This window comes from Vicugna pacos, chromosome 8 (genome assembly GCF_048564905.1).
Source record: "Vicugna pacos chromosome 8, VicPac4, whole genome shotgun sequence".
Lineage (NCBI taxonomy): Eukaryota > Metazoa > Chordata > Mammalia > Artiodactyla > Camelidae > Vicugna > Vicugna pacos.
The window spans coordinates 57,562,954-57,578,984 of NC_132994.1; the positions used below are offsets into that span (position 1 = coordinate 57,562,954).

The 16,031-nt window shown below is 33.8% G+C and overlaps 1 long non-coding RNA gene across 7 annotated transcripts in view; it reads left to right on the forward strand.

Moving 5' to 3' along the window:
* Positions 1-11,417, forward strand: part of LOC116281481 (uncharacterized) — a 373,196-nt gene extending 361,779 nt beyond the window's left edge. For all 7 annotated transcript variants that reach the window (XR_012075046.1, XR_012075048.1, XR_012075043.1 and 4 more), the window contains 2 exons: positions 8,443-8,682; positions 11,018-11,417. This is a non-coding gene — a long non-coding RNA (uncharacterized lncRNA). The remainder of the gene's footprint in view (positions 1-8,442; positions 8,683-11,017) is intronic.
* The last annotated feature ends 4,614 nt before the right edge of the window (positions 11,418-16,031 follow it).

Genomic DNA, 16,031 nt, shown 5'->3' on the forward strand with positions numbered 1-16,031 from the left:
TCAGGCAGTCTCTTTTTGCTCTCACACTACCACATGCATGTTTCTAGTGTTGCATCATTTCATTTTTATTTACTCACTGCTTTTCCTAAAAGGCTATGAAGATGTTAGAGAGCAGGAGGTGAGCTTTATTTATAGCTTCAGTGCTTTGTAGAGTGTCTGGAAGATCATGGGCACTTAAAATTATGTTTAAATATATGGTAAGTGCATACTAGATTTACCTTATGAATTGACTGTTTGAAATAAGCCTATTTTTACTTGAGCAGAGAATCCAGGTGGGCTTTCTTTAAATATATACCTTCAAAATGCTCTTTCTTCTATTAGGGTCATGCTCTACTGATTCCTTTCTTTATGACTCACATTTGTTCGGTTATCAAATGTAGATTCTATCTCAAAAATGCCTTGGGAATCTAACCTTTTTTCTCCATCCCAACTAATGAGTTTTTGCCTAGCTGCTAGTATAAAGTTTCTAAAAAGAAATCTGACACAGTCCTTCCTCTGCGTATTCTTTAGAACAGGTGAAAATACGTACTATCTAGTTCTAAATGTCCAACAATCTATCTCTAGAAATTTTTTCCAGTCTTTTATTTTCCATCATCACCCTAAAGTACACTCAAGTCTTTGTATCTTACACCACCGGGTGGAAATCTGGAAGGTCTGTTACTCTGTTGAATCTTTGCATACGCTCTTACATTTGCCTAAAATGCTCTTCATTCACTTGCAGGACACTAGTTGTCCTCAAATTTCCAGTTCAAATTGCACTTCATTCCTTCTTGTGTTCATTCACTCATTAAATTCATTCATTGGCAAGAACTATCTTCAGTTCCCTGTGTTGGTATACCTCTCCATTTCCCACATCTTTATCACATTATCCTCCCACCACCATACCCAGGCCCCAGTTACTCAGTTAACCCCAACTCTACCCCTGTTTTCCATTCATAATTCCTCCCTCTAATCTCCCATTTTGGAGTTCATTCTCTCCTGCTTCATTAGGGACCTCACTCTAACAGTTACACCTTTTCTTTCCCATATTTTTAGCTGTAGTTTTCCTGCTGGATCTTCCCACGCAGCATAAAAATATAACTGCCTTCTACATTAACTAGCAAACAAAAATTCTAAATCAATATTTTTCTATCCCACACCCTCAAGCCACTACCATCTATATCTGTCATTTTACTGCCAGAGTTATTGAACTACAGTTCTACCCTCAAAGTCTCCATTTCCCTCATCACACCTGTAGTCCTGAATCTAGTGGGAAAAAATCAGGTTTCAACAAGACTGCCAAAATGTCTTTATTGCAAATACAATGATGGTTATTCGTTTATCTTAAAAAAAAAATCTGCTGTTTTTCAATAGTATTGATTATCCCTTCCTAGATCCATTCTCTCTTCCCCTTGGTTTCCAGGATTCAAGTTTCTCTTGGCTCTCTGACTATATTTTATTATTTTCTTTCTGGGAATCACAATCTTAACTTCTTTCATCTTATGATGCATACTCGCTCCATTTTAACTCATCTATATATGTAACTATTTACAGCTGATTTGTAAAAGACTTCAAAACCTCATCTCCTGCAACAACCTGTAAATTACCTATTGAGTCTTTCTACTTGCATAAGTCAAAGTACCTAAAGCTTAGTGTGATTGAAACAGAACTCAATATCTTTTTCACCCAGGCTTGTTGCTTTTCTTGTACTTCCTATTTTGGTGATTGATCTCATTATTCATTCTTCCTCTCAAGAGACAACTTGGAATCCAGCCTGTATTCCTATCACTCTCAATTCCCACTTCCTGCTAATTCTACCTCTGTGATATTGGCCATTTCTCCCCTTCTCTTTCTTTCCACTTATATTTTGACTCTCATCTTTCTTTCCTGGATGACATCAAAAGCATCTTAACTCATTTACCTGTCTTCAGTCTTCTTTCACTTCATTCATTACACAAAGGATAAATCTGTTTCAAAAATCACATTGTCACTCTGCTGCTAAAGATTCTTCTGCACCACAATCTTGCTGATATCCTCCAAAGTCATTTTTTTCTAATATTTATGGAAAAAAATCACTGTCTCTTGCACCTTCCTTAGTCGACCACCTATCTACACCTTCTCTATGTTAAGTGCTTTTTTGTGTTGTTCTCACCTATACCCTGGCCCACTCCAGCTCTTGGTTCTACTTTCTTCTATTTGACCTTCACATGGTCAAATGTGGTTGACAGGATGGCTTCCAGTAGCTCCTGGCCTACAATATAGTCGATTCAAGCCCAGTTTCTTTTTGGTAACATCTATGCAAATGTTGAGTGTCAATCTATGTGAACTAATTTTGTTCTTCGCCCATCCCGGAGTCAATTGTGAACTGGGCTGCTGGAATAATAGGCTTGGATAATATGCTTACTATTGAAGAGTAACTGTAGCAAGGAGAATCCCATGCAGTGATTGAGTTCACCAAAAGCACTATATTTATCTGTGGAATTTCGGATAGAGCACCACTTGGACAGTGGATTAATGAGGCAGGAAAGGTGTTCTCCGAGGGAAGTCTAAGTGTTATTATGGATGGAGTAGATACCTCTACACTTAATCCTAAACTTGACTGGTCAAACCCAAATAGCACATGTTTTTGTGGTGCCTTTCCTGACCTCTCACTCCTGGTTTGGGTTAGATTATCCAACTCTGAATCTACAGCAATCTGCACTCAAATATATAACATGTTGTTATAAGTTGTAGCCCTTAAACTTCTAATGACAGAGGCCTGTTTGCAGTATTTTTTTTCTCCCCAGCACATGGCCCACTCACTGCCTGTCATAAATTTGGCACTCAATAAATGCTCACTTTACTTATGGAATTGAATTAAATAATAAATAAATACCATATTCTAGATCTTGGGTTATGCTTCAAAGTAGAAACCTCTAACTGCTTCAGAGTTAGTTTTTCCACCTTCATACAGCTTTTTAATGGGATTTATCTATTTGCAGATGTGTCAGTGGAAAGTATCTTATTAATCTTATTAATCTTTGAGCAAATATACTTTGCTCAATAATGTTTGATGAACAAATGAATGATTATGTGAGTGAGTGAATAAATGAATGATGAATTGAGAGTAATTTACTTCCTCAGCTCTCCTGTGCCTCATTAAACACTATGGATTCAGACAGGAAAGATTAAGCAAGAATTCCATCATTGTGCAACTGAGAAACTAGAAACCCTGGAAAGCAAAATTAAAATTGCCATGGAACTTTCTTTGCGACCTTGAGAATGACAGAAGAGAATTTAGGTCTCTGATTCTATGTGCAGAGTTCTTTTTGCTGAGTTGCATTGTCTGAATTCATATTCAAGCATCTCAGTTTTCACTCAGATACTGGAAAATTTTGGCTTTTTTATGTAAGAGAATCAGGATACATAGTTGATTTCTTTAAAGGACATAACAGTTAGTGTCTAATAAAATTCCTTTTAATTTCCTATTAGGTACCTTCAGTTTAAAGGTAGAAAGAGAATTTTATTTGCTAGACTCCAGGTAGAGCACATTAAACTTTTTAATTAACTAGGTTTTAAAATATATAAAAAACTATTATCTATATGTTATACTGTAGTTTATTAAAGAGAGACAAAACCATATGCAGAATTTTTCATTTTCTTTAGAGAAACAGAAGACATATAAATACACAACTTTTTTTTATTTAAATATCAACTCTGAAGCCATCCATTTCGCTCAAGTTTTCACATGAGAGATCATGAATGTTTCTAGTTTTGTTATGGTTCCTGCCATTTAAGATTTCTAATATTTCTAAATTCAAAAGACCAGGCAGCAAAAACATTATCTTGCATGTAATAGACCCTCAATAAAGAGGTACTGGGCTGAGCTAAATATAAACTATTAAAATATCTCCACCTTTACTATTTTTCCTTTGTAACCTCATTCTTAACCTTTTGTTTTTACCTTCATTTTTAACATCTATTCTTTACTTTGACCTTGGGCTAGACCTTCCTTAACTAGTGAGTTTGAAATTTTCATCTGTTAAGTTGGGAAAAATAATTGGTTCCACACATATTGAGTATATACACTATACAATTCAGTGTGTTAGATTTTAGGGGATAGCAGTGAGGTAAATATATATCTATATATTGCTCAATTGATTGATCAGTCAATATATACAAGTATATTTATTTGTCCATCTCCCAAGAAACGTATAGACCATTAAGAAAGACAGTTATTAACTATATTACTTTATAAAGTTAGTAAGTTTAAAAAGAAGTGTAAAATTTTATGGAAATATTTACCAGGGACAAACAAGCTAATCTGTGGGTAAGGAAAAGCTTCCCTAAAATGTTAGTGCAGATGGCTACTTTTCATTTTTTCTGGACAAGATCCCTAAGCATAACATTGTTACATTTCCTATGAAGGCTGAAAAGTTGAAAACTAGTTCTCTAAATGTATCTAAATTTGACTAAATAGAATTATTTTTTGTCTTAGTTTTATTTGAACTTCACAGCATTTCCTGTGTTTCTTCAATGCACATCTGCTCCAGCAATTTATACTTAGAGTTTTATTTAGGTACTTATAGTGCTTATCTAAGGCAGATATTTAAGTGATACTTCACAATCAGTAGTTTACATTACCTGATGTATGATAATTTACAATTCAATTCCCTGGGAAAATATTATTTAATAATATGGAATATATGAATATATGTTGCCTTCTATCTTTCTTCTGGAGGATCCTTAAATTTTATATATATATAAATACACACACATACTTAAACATATTACATATGTCTTAAATACTAGAGCCTTTGAGATAACCTACCTTCACCACATTGGAGGTATTTTTTCTAATATTTTTTCTGAAATATTCGGGCTGCCAATTTTTGTGATTTTGTTTAGGCTCTAAAATTAACTTTTCTTGATTTTGTGACTTGTGGCCTTTTAAAAAAAAGTATTTTGAATAATTATAGTTTTGCAAGAAGTTGAAAAAATACAGAGGGGTTTGATGTACCCTTCATCCAGTTTCCCCCAATTGTTACAGCTTGCATAACCATACTAAAGTATCAAGATCAGGTTGGCTTAATGGTATGCTGTTATTTTATCACATGTGTATGTTTGTGTAACCACCACCCCAAACAAAATACAGAACTATTCCATCACCCCATTTCCTTTTCTTACTTTATTGCACTGGCTAGAACTCCATTATTATGTTGACTAGTGTATCCTTGCCTTGTTTATAATTGTAGAGGAAACTCATTCAGTAATTATTAAATGTGATACTAGCTGAAGGGTTTTTGTAGAAGTTCTTTATCAAGTTTAGGAAATTGCTCCCACGTTCCTAGTTTACTGAAAGTTTTTTTTTTATCATAAATGAATGTTAATACTTTAAAATGCTTTTTCTCTGGCAATTGATGTAATCATAAGATTTTTCTTATTTAGTTTGTCAGTATGATTAATTATATAGATTGAATTTTAAATATTGAACCAGTTTCACTTTCCTGGAATAAACCCCACTTTGTCATGTTGTATTATTCTTTTTACGTATTGCTGAATTTATTGGCTAATGTTTTGTTAAGGATATTGGTGTATAAGTTCATGTGGAATAATGATCGATAGTTTTCTTCTTTTTTCTTTTATATCATCTCTTTCTGGTCTTGGTATCAGAATAATACTTACTTTGTACATGGATTCAGAAATGTTTCCTCTTCTATTTTCTGAAAGAGTAGACTTGATGTTAATTCTTCTTTAAATATTTGAGAGAATTCTCCCGTGAAAATATTTGGCCCTGGAGATTTCTTTTTGGAGAGTTTTTAAAATTGTGAATTCAATTCTTATAGGGCTATTTAAATTATCTATCACATGTTGGGTGAGTTGTGATAGCTTGTGCTTTTGGGTGTAGTAGTCTGTTTCATCTAAGTTGTCAAATGTATGTGTGTAGAATAATTTATAGTATTCTCTTTCTTTTATTTTGATGTCTACAGTGTCTGTAGTTATATCCCTTGTTTCCTTCCTGATACTGATAATTTGTCTTCTCTATTAGTCTTGCTAGAGGTTGATCAGTTTTATTAATCTTTTAAAGAAACAGTTTTTGTTTTATTAGTGTTTTGTATTATTTTTCTCTTTTCAATTTCATTGACTTCTTTTCTCATCTTTATTATTTCCTTCCTTCTGCTAGCTTTAGGTTTATATTACTCTTAATATCTTAGTTTCTTGTGATAGGAACTTATATTATTGATTTCAGGCATTTCTTCTTTGCTAATATAAGTATTTAATGCTATAAATTATGCTCTCTGCCTACTTTAGTTGCATCCAACACATTTTGATATGCTGTGTTTTCATTTTCACTCAACTCAGTGTAATTTTTATTTCACTTGAGATTCCTTTTGACTCATGGCGTATTTAGATGTGAATTGTTTAGTTACAGGTATTTACAGATTTTCCTTTCACTCTTCTATTATTGATTTCTAGTTTGGTTACACTATGATAATGGAATATACCCTGAATAATTTGTTTACTTTGAATGTGTTGAGATTTTCCTTTTGGCTCAAGATATGGTTTACCTTGGTATGTATTCCATAGGCCCTTGTAAAAATGTTTTCTGCTATTGTCAGGTTGAGTATTATATTATCATATCTGAATGTTGATTAGATCCTGTTAGTTTATAGTGACCTTCTGATCCTCTATATCTTGCTGACTTGTTTGTATAATTGTTCTGTCAACTACTGAAGGAGAAGTGTTAAAATCTCCAATTATAACTGTAAACTTATTTCTTCTTTTGGTTTTTACTTCACCTCTTTCACTAACATTGTTTGGTGCATACACATTTATGATTTTTGTGTCTTCTTGCAGGATTCAGTGTCTCATTCTCTCCCTGGTAATTTTTTGTTCCAGAGTGTCTGCTTTATCTGATATTAATATAACCAGTCTTGTTTTCTGTTGATTAATGTAGCATGGCCTGTCTTTTCCCTTCCTTTTACTTTTTTTTTATCTTATTTATATTATTTCATTTTAACTAAAGTCCTTTTTGACAGCATATAATTTGGTCAATTTTTTTTCACTCTGCCAATCTCCAGATTCTCCACTATACCTCAGTTGACACCTGGTTATTACTAGTGAGGGTAGGAGAGTTCCAGCTTCCACAGGCCTCTGTATATCACCCTGTCTGGGAGTAAGTATCTTATTTCTGCTCCCCATGGGCCTCTGTGATTAGGATCACTTTCACTCTGGCTGGTAGTGAAATTCTTGACTTTCCACTTGCCCTCCTTGACACCACCCCAGTGGGGAAGGAAGGCTACCCCTTAACTGTGAAAGGAGCTTCTTACATTTTTTCCACTATCACCATGGAACAGGTACTGACCCTTTACTGCTGAGCAAGGAAGAAAGTCTCTGTATTATTTCCTAGGGCTGCCGTAGCAAAGTACCATACACTAGTGGCTTAAACAACAGAAATTTATTTTCTCACAGTTCTGGAGGCTAGAAGTCTGAGATCAAGATGTCAGCTGGATTATTTCTTCTGAGGCCTCTCTCCTTTGCCTGTGGATGGCTGCCTCCTAACTATGTTTTCAGTGATCTCTCTGTACTTGTCTGTGTTTTATTCTCTCTTTATAAAGAGATCCAGTGTTATTGGATTAGGGTCCACCCTAGGACCCTATTTTAACACGATTATGACTTTAAAGGGTCTTTTTCCAAATTAAATCACTTTCTGAGTTACTGAAGTTTAAGGCTTTAACTTACAATTTTTAAGGGACACAATTCAGCCCATAACAGTATCAGTGCTTCATTTGGCCTTCTCTGATACCATACAGCATAAGAATTAGCATGTCTTATTATAGCCTGGCTAGCATTGGAGTCTTTGAAATTTCAGTTTTACTTTCTTATTTTAGTTTCCAAAGCTGCCTTCAATGTGTTCTATATAGTTTATGTTTTCAACTTCATGTAAAGTCCTTGTGTATTTCTCTCAATGTTCTAGAGAATATTCCACTTTTAAAATATTACCATTAAGAAATTGGTTTCCAAACATGGTTCATTCATCAAACAGCTTCCTTGGCTTAATTCAGAAAATAGCCCTCACTTCTGAAATCTGGAATCCAACATTTGTTTGCACAACAAGTTTAGCCTATTGAATGCAAGCTAGCACATTAAACATGACAAAGGCTGGTATCTAAAGAAACACAAACAAAAAAATAGGGTATTATATTTTCCCAGTGGTGCTATTAGATTTACAGTTCCATTTTTAATAATCAATCAGTCTTGTCTGCTACCAGGAAGAACTCCGAAAGGCTTTGATACATTTATCCACCTGTGCGATGAGTCTTCATTGACCTCTCTGGTTTGTCATGGATGTTATTCCTTTGCTCTGTTCTAAGTGAATAATGTCCTGTGTTTGATATTTAGCTGTCTAATACTTGGCTTGCACCGACTTCTTTGTGATTATTGTTCCAAAAATTAATTTGTTTTGCTCTTTCTGTTTTCCAGAAATCCAGAGTTAGGCTGCAAATTGTGCTTCTGGGTGTTCTTAAGGCAGATCTTCTGTTTTTTGACCAGACTCATTTCAGTTTCCTGTATGGCCAGCTGCTCAAGTGTACTGCCATCATCCATCAACTCCACATGTCGAAACTAACAAAAGTGAATTGCTCTCAGCATTGCTTCCAAACTGGTAGCTGGCTGACATCCAGCTGCTCTTCGTTGGTGATTTTGTATGCTAACATCCCATAGGTAAATGCCATTGAAACTGGTTAAGAAGTATCCTAGTAGTTTTTTCTCCCCACGTCTTATGGCTTAGGGGAAGATTGGAAAATTTAAGCCTTTAATATGGTCAGTGCAGAGACAAATTCAAACACTGCTGTTTCTAGGGAGAAACAAGGCCTTGTAAAAAGTATAGATTCACAACTTCTGAATGTGGATGAATAATGGAACTAATTACTATTGAGTTCCCTTTTTCATTATCATATACGTCTATTTGATATGGATATTACCTGCAACCTTTCCTAGTCTCGTAAATAACCCTTTTGACCATAGAGGAGTCTCAGAATATAACTTCTCACTACTGCAGTATTTTTGGTCATCATTATCAAACTAGAGAGCAAAGATGATTGATATGTAAGTGATAGAGAGTAATGAGAAGTACAAAATCCTAAGATAATGCAATGGTAATGTCAAGTATTTTGGGGGATATGTATTTCAGATAAGAATTTGAAATGTGTCTCATGATTTCTCAGTCCTTATTAATAAAATTATTAAATTTAAATACTCTATGTATACCTCTTTCAAGCATTTATCATTACATCATTATCATTCCCACAAGACCAGCAGCTATTTCTTATTCATCTTTGAATGCACTCAGTCTTTTACCCTAATTGTAGTGAATTTATAATCAAGTTCAAACATGGTTCTCAATTCAAAGAGATATTAGACAAGTAACTGAAAAAAAAATAAAGAATAGGAATGTATTATTACATAAATCTTTTGTTGATGATGTGACATCTCCATTTTCACTCCCATTTTTCCTTTTTAATCTTTTATCATTACAATTATAGAAGTAGGTCCTAGAACTTCTCTGCCCTTCAAGGTGAACTGCATTGTCCCTGATTGCTAGTGATTTGAGCAGCAATTGTAGCTTCCTTTGGAAATGACTAATTAATAGGTGACTACAAGATGTTTTGTGTAACAGAATTCCAAATTCAATAAAATTATAAAACTAAATCAAAGGAGCATGGTAATGGTGGTGCTGAGACTGGAACCATGCACCATGAGAGCAGGAAACTCTCGTGAGGCCTGATGACAGAACCATAGATGATGGTAGAGCAAGCTAGTGTGAATGAAAGAGTGGGGATCAGTTTTGGGGGAGACTGAATCCGCATCTCTCAGAGACTTGATTTTTCTCATCTGCATAGTACCCTACTGAAACACATTATCATCTTAGTAAAAACAACATGCATCTTTTGATTTAGTGACAGATGTCTGTAATTCTTACTTTTACATTAGCAAGCCCAGGAAGAGGAAAATTTGACTCATTTAGATGAGAGAGATGAAAAGACCAGGAATTAATTCCTTCATAGTTGAGTAAGGATTTGGAGAGAGAATCTGTCTCAGAGTTACTGATAGATGCATGAGGGATGGAGTCGCTGATGACTTTGGAGTATAAAAGTAGAAGCAACTTCATCAGTCATCATCTAGTAATTCAGTACTCTGACCTGAGTAGTTATGTGGGCAAATATTGAGCATGCATTGGCTCAAAGGGGCAAATGAATATTTTCAATCACATTCATATGAATATCCTGTGGATCTCTACTGAGGCATGCTTTCCCATAGGCCCACATATAGTTAAGAGTGCACATATCTGCTAGACACTATTCAGTGTGCTAGGAAAATGTCTCTTTCCTCATAGAAATTATATTCTAGTAATTGAGACAGATAAAAACCAGTCATCAAAGAGACATACATATGCTATCAGCTGGTATTGAGTTATAGGTAGTAAACTAAGCAAAACCAAGGCAGAAAGGGTAAAACAAGATGCCTTTTATGTAGGGGATGGAAGAAAAGTCTCTCTGAGGAGCTGACATTGAAGAGACCTGCATGGGAGAGTGGGTCATGGGATACTTGGAGGGGAGGGAAGTACTTTATGCAAATGAAGCATCAAGTTCAAAGTCTCTGAGGCACCCTGTCATTGGTGATCGGGAACAATAAGAGGAGACGGGGTAGAATGATAAGAGTGAAGTCAGCAGGTGCTGAAGTGATGGGACATTGCATTGATAATGTACCAGGATCTAGATCATCACAGGGTCCTATAGGAGAGAGTGAGGGCCTTAGTCACAAAGGAGTAGGAAACCAGTTAATAGTTAATGGGAGGTTTTAAACAAGAGATGATAAGATCTAGAGGATCAGTCTCACTCTTGAGTGGGCAAGAGTAAAGCCAAGAACCAGGAAGCACATTAGAAAAAGTTTACACATGCATTTAGGGATCTACACTAGTTCTGCCACCAAATATTAATGTCCCCTTGGGCAGAAAATTTAAACTTTATGTAATGCAACATCCCATTTTAACTTGCAGGGTTTCAACTAAATTATCACAGTAACCTCCATCTCAGAATGTTTTTCTCTGCAAACTAATACAAAGGATATAAAACATGGAAAATATGTAAGCGTCAGAACTCTACTACAGTGCTGAAGTGTCCTATGGCAGCCTCCTAAGTCCCAAGGAAACACTGAGAAACTACTATTACACTGTGGAGTAAAAGGGTTAGAAGGTGATTTGGGTAGCTTTTTGTTTTGTTTTGTTTTTGTTGTTGTTGTTGTTTGCAATGGGTAATAAATGTGCAAAATAACTTATTTTTAAAAGCTGTTCCTAGAAGCTTTTTCATGATTTTTGTTTGTCTGTAATCATGCAGTCTAAAGTCTCCAACTGAATTAAACATCCCAGAACCACTTTAATGATTCAGGCTAGAAAGGAAAAAATTTCAGAGTTTAAATTCTGTTTCAATATGATGACTCCTGAGAATTTTATTGACCTTGCTGGACCTTTTGGAATTTGAGTTCATTTATAATCAAACTAGAAAAAAATGTTTTGAAATGCTATTTAGACGCTCAAAAGAATTATTGGACCCTGAATAACTTTCATTACATGACATTTTGATAAGGTCATTGTAAATGAGTCAGAAACACGGATTACATTTCTTTTAAAAATACACATCGTTTCACGACCGATTTGGTCCAAATTCGTTTTGGCTTTTGCTGAATCCCAAGTGTTTTTCCTTCTATTTTTTTCTCTTTAAATTCTCCAATAAACTCGCTAAACCCATAATCTAGGTGAGCTCACCTGCCTCACTTCCCTGTTGAGTTTTGCCTCGGGCTTTTCTTTAATAGCATGTATCCTTAGAGCACAGAGTCTTATACTGAGAATCAGGAGAAGCACAGAGTCTAATAAAAGCATGGGAATTTTTTTTTCCCTTTTGAACAGAGAGAGCTCTAAGGGAATGATATTGTTCCAGAGTACTGACTCAAATCTGTTCTGTATTTGAACTCTGTGATTATGAAATTTCAATTAAATCTATAAAAAGCCAAGCTAACAGACACCAGAGCATGCCAAAGAAAAACAGGATGTTCTTTTTTGATTGGGAAATAATTATCTAAGTTCGATGGCTGGGTCCAGGTAGCTGAGTTTACATTTGCTTCCCCTCATTATAGAAACAGTTGAATTATGATAAATTTTCCCCAAGCAGCAAAGCTGTCATTCAAAAGGGTGATTTTATTGGGGTGCAAAATCCCTTTAGTTATTGCTTTAGTCCATTTTTAAATGGATTTGAAGCCTGAGGGGAAAGTCCAAATTAAGACGGATTTTTCTCTTTTATGAGACAAACCTAGCTTGTCCTTTGTGTTGCAGCCACTGTAGCACAGGTAGGGCACTCATCTGCCAGAAAAGTCTTCTGTTATCTCATTCATTACAGAAGTGAGATGTAAACACCCCGAATTCTCTTCTTTCTCAAAAATCATTACACTGATCATATTATGTTTTCAACAATGGAATGAATTTCCTTAAACATTTATTACTTAGCGATGGAAATAATACAGGTTCAGTTTTGAGGTAAAGGAGAAAGGCACTCAAAAATGTTTGGTTTGCAGAAATGTGGTAAAATTTGCATCTTCCATACCTTCACCTTAGGGGTGGATGGGAGAGAGAGTACAACCTTTTAAAATTTGAGAAAATAACTCTTTCAAAAAAATTTTTCAAATCTGAGCACTCTCCACAAATAGTTTATTGTGAATGATTCTGAAGATATAATAGGCATAAACATTCTGTTTAAAATAAACTAAGGAATTATATGGTAATTACTTAAGATCTCAAAATGATTCAACAGGATTATAACCGAATAAAATATTTATATATTACAAGCACCATTTGAACTAGATAATATAATGGAAAAGAAACCAAAATCACATATGGTTACACTCTTCTAGACAGTCACTGACAATAGACATAATCTCTTTAGGAGAAATGAGGATTTTTTTTTTCTTTCTTTTTTTTTGCCATTAAGGAAATAACAACTTAAAACATATTTTAGGAATAGATCTCCTATTGTCAAGAACTAAGTTTAACTTTTATTTATAATATCCATTACAGTATAATTTAAAATAATAATTCTAGGTTAAATAAGGATTTCGATAAGTATACCATATAGTATGTGTGCAATACAGACAAATTGCATGTGTTTTAGACAATGGTATATATCTTTCCTATCTCTTGTCCAATTTCTTCTTATACTTGATTGATTGGAGGACAACTGCTATAGTTTTGTTTAGATCTTGAATGCTTATTATTATTATTATTATTATTATTATTACTATTATTTTTGTAATCTAATAAATTCATTTAAAGCAATACATAATTTTTTCTATGAGAACTGTCCTGACCTCATTTTATATATTTTATATACTTGCTCTCATAATCAATGATTAATCATTGCTTTGTATTTTCATTTTTTCTCAATCATTAAATTTATTTTTACTTTAATAATTTGCCAACATTCTTTTTTCCAGAAGAAGAATTTAATGTATTCATTTCATTACTTACCCCACTACTCCACATTATGTTTACAAACTTAGATCATCACTCACCACTAAAATTACTATTAATATATCATTTCTAGTTAAATATTTATCCTTTTAGAATTATTTTTCATTCATGCACTCGACAAACAATGTGGATAAGTCACTGTCCAAGAATATACCATAGTGATTCTCAAGCTATATAGTAAAGAAAACTTTCTTAAAAATTAATATTTATCTTCATATCTAATTCATCATGGCTCAATATCATGTAAAATACTGAAAAATAAAAGTATAGATATACAAAGGCAAAAATACAAGATTCATTTTTAAAAACTGTAGCTGCAGTAGTATTATAAGTATTTTGGTTATAAAAGATCTTAAAATTTTTCTAAGCATTTACTCTTAATTTCTATATTTATCTTATCATGAAATAGTAGCATTTTATATAGTGGTCCAAGTCCACAACTCACATCTTGAGTTGCTATACTCTAGGGTTAGAGTTCATGTGTCTATACATTAGACTCTTGGTGGTGACAGCATTATGGGACTGTGATACTAACAGAATAATCAACTGGAATAAATATCTGTCTTCTATACTCTGTGTGTGTGTGTGTGTGTGTGTGTGTGTGTGTGTTTAAGCATTTACTGTCTTTCAGGAGATAAGAAAAAATACATACATGTTTATGTGAAGGAAAGTAACTGAACTACCTCAAGGTAATCTGACAGATACTTTCCCTTTGAATCTTGTTCATCTATGAGCCTTGACTTTGTCCTATTGATTAATGAGTCAAGTTCTTTACTTGTCACTTCCTGATAAGTACTTAAAAAAAGAATAGCAATTTTTCCTCATTTAGGTTACCTCTGTTTTTATGAAACAGAACCAAATCCACCTAAAAAGTTACATTAGAAAATTATCTGATTGCTCCTGTATTTTACTTCAAACTGTTATAGCTCATGAAAAAAATGGAAATTTCACTTGTTAATATAGATAGTTCCTTTACTGGAATTTGGGAATTTTCCTAAAATCACATTATTAAGAAAAAAGCCTTTAAACCACAAACTATATCCACTGTTGGGTTCTCTATGTCTAAATTTATTAAAACAACGTGATATTTTGTCTTTGGCCTTGAAAAATTAAATGCAAACCTTAATTAGAAGAGTTCATAGTAAAGAAAAATCTCAGCAAAATATGCTGTGGGTTTTTTTTTTTACCCCTCACATTATTACAATAAGAAAACAAACAAAAATGTTGTCTATATTCTATACTATTGGGCTCTCTGTAGGATTTCCAAACAAATACAAGATGCCATCTAAATATGAACTTCAGAAATTTAACAAGTAATATTTTAGTATAGGTGTATCTCATGCAGTATACTTATTTGCTAAAGCTGGTACCCATACTTTTTTTTCTTACTTATTTTTAGAGATTTGATAACTGCCAAGAGTCCTATTTCTATAAGAACTGTCACTGAAAACAGAGAACATTTAATTTCTAATATGATACTTTCAAGTGATCTTCCTCCATCATGCCAAATAAAAGAGGCCAAATCTTTTAGATGGTAAAAGTCCAAATTGTTTGGGACTTTATCAGCCAGGAGTTGACTTTTATCATGGAGATGCTGAAAATATAAATGTCAATTGCCTTCTAGACTAGACTGGATCCACAGTATACTTTGTATAAGAAAAAAATAAACCTTTGTTGTATTAAGTTCCTGAGACTTGGGTGATGACAGTTGGCATGGCAAGACCTAGCCTACATTGACTGGAATCCAAGTTGTTACTTTCAAAGTGAGACCTTTGTAATAATTCAGAATAAACAGTATTACTTCTAGGTTAAATTAAATAGATAAAAGAAGTTAATTATCATAAAATTCTTTCATGCTTTGATAAGAATTTAAATCCAGTATTAGCCATTTTATTGATGTTTATTGTAATCCCATATGTAATGTATTCAGGAAGATTAGAAACAAAAATGATTAAGTGAATATCTATTTAAACCCCTTTTATATAATTCTGTGAAGTTGAATTTGCACATTCTACTGCCATAAATCAATAGAGGGACTTCTGACTCCTTTCCAGGTAGCTAAGTCACATATTGTGTCAGATCCTTTGAAGACTGTGGCTGGTTGTTCAAGTAGAATATCCAGAATAGGTTAGAAGTCACAGACTTCATTATGGAAAAGGAGTCATTGTCATTCTTTACCCATGGAAATGTCCTCCCATTATTGGTATTATGTTGTATGATCTAAAGATTGTATGATGTTTTATAACATTATATGACATTTTATGGCATCTTATGACACCCATGGTTTATGACATTATGTTGTTGTTTCTAAGGGAAATCGGTCCTTAAAATACCAAGAAATAATCTGAATCTATCTGACTTTCCCCAAAAGCAATAGACTGATTATCTAAGTGGAAAGTGATTATCTTAGTAAGTGATAGGTTAGCAGAAAATAGAGTTGTGGAATCAATGAGAAGTGGTGCCTAATGAGAGGACTAATGGCAAGACTGGCTCA